Consider the following 1,879-nt stretch of genomic DNA (forward strand, 5'->3'; position numbering starts at 1 on the left):
TTCAGATCCCACTTAGTTCTACTGCTTGGGTGCAAGAGAGAACTTAATTTAGCCTAGCTGTCAGCCCAAATATATTGGTTAAATTATTACCATTTTCATTCAGAGGCAGCTGAGAAAATATACGCCAATTACTCCCAGTGACCACTGGACTCAAGATGTCTTTTCATTCATTAATTATTAAGGATTGGACTTTTGTAAGAGTAGGTGATGGTGCGCGCTCTCTCTCTCTTTCTGTCATTTAACACCTCCTTCACAGGGGTGTTATGTGGATTTCTGCCTGTGTGGCAATGAAGTTCAGTAGCCTGCTTGGAATTTCCCAGTGGAAAAGGTGTTATAAAATTTCAAAATAAAAAATATACGACTACTAATAAGGATGTTGATCTTGAAATGCAATATGAAAACCAGAGACTGGAAATTTAAAATTTGTAATGAAATGCTCTAAAGCTGTGATCTCTTCTGACCTTGGGAGTTCAGCAGGGGTGGGCCCAGGGAAGACTTGGATGGAGGATGCTGCAGGATGTGGTGGCGGTGATTCAGTAGGTGGCCCTCTTCCATCCCAAGGTGGTGCTGAGCCAACTTCAGCCTGGGTTATGGAGCACTGAGCTACAGGAGAACCATCTATTGGATGAGATGCATGACTGAGGTTCTGACCACTTCTGCTCATTAAAAATTCCAAGGCATTTTTATAAGGTTAAGGATGCATCCCTGTGTTCTACAATCTTGTTCCAGTTGGGTAGGAATATTGGCTTTTTAGTAAGGTCTAGAAGAAAGGAGATGTATGGAAATTTTAGTAGAACGATTAGCATTTCTATGGGAGAAAATTCAGCAGATTGGTTCGAAATTTTACCGTGAACTCTTATTTTATAGAGTAGCAAAACAGAACACCTGTTTGAGTGACTTTCTTATTGGGGTATAAACATATTTATAGATAAGAAATCCCTTTTTCTCAAATAAACCTATATGAGTAAATTTAAGGGAACTCTCCAATATTAATATGCAGTAATGAAATGACTTGTACGAGTTTCTTCTGGGCTTTTCTTCAGTCCCTTGAATAATTGATATTTGAGGTATGAAATTAGATAAGATACATGGTGAGTGATAATAATTATTTTAATATAGAAGAATCTGAGACCTTTCTCTGGCCCTTTTTAACTGTGTGTCACCCATAACTTCCAGAACTCTTAATTATGTGTCATCTATATCTTTTTATGTACTATATTAATTATAGTAACAAAATCAGAACAATGCCAAATTAGTTCTCAAATGTAAATGGACTAAAATTTCTCATTGAAGGATCTTTAGAAAGCAAAAAACAAAACAAATAAGAAATAAAATTAAAAAATCAATGTAAAGATTCGGTCAGGAAGAGGAGACATTATCAGAGAAAACTCACATTTTTACCTATATTTTGGAGGTTCTCCCTTTTCTGGAATGGGAGAACCACATTGATTTCTTCCATGCATCACTTACTGTTCTTACTGAGCTCAAAATGCCCTATTTCTAGATTTTGGCTAAAGGAACTCATTGAGCCTAAGCTCTGTATGTAATTTGCCATTTCTGTGGAAAGTTACCATAGTTCTGTGGTTCCGGTAGAATGAAAAAAATGCCTTACAGTTTCAGGCAGAGAACAACTCAGATTAACTAGTATGAGCACTTCCTTTTTAGTCACTGAATACAAGATATTGATTATACTGACAATCTCAGATGATGCTTCTTTTCTGACCTTTGTATTAGTGGGAGAGATACTAATCATTAAGCATTTTGATTTTTGTATTTGAGTCTAAGTCTTTAAGTGTAAATATTAAGTATTTTTAGACATTGATTATTTCTTTTCTATAGGTTCTATAGGTAATTATTTTTTAAATACTGTATTTTAACA

This window comes from Macaca mulatta, chromosome 11 (assembly GCF_049350105.2).
Source record: "Macaca mulatta isolate MMU2019108-1 chromosome 11, T2T-MMU8v2.0, whole genome shotgun sequence".
Taxonomy (NCBI): Eukaryota; Metazoa; Chordata; class Mammalia; order Primates; family Cercopithecidae; genus Macaca; species Macaca mulatta.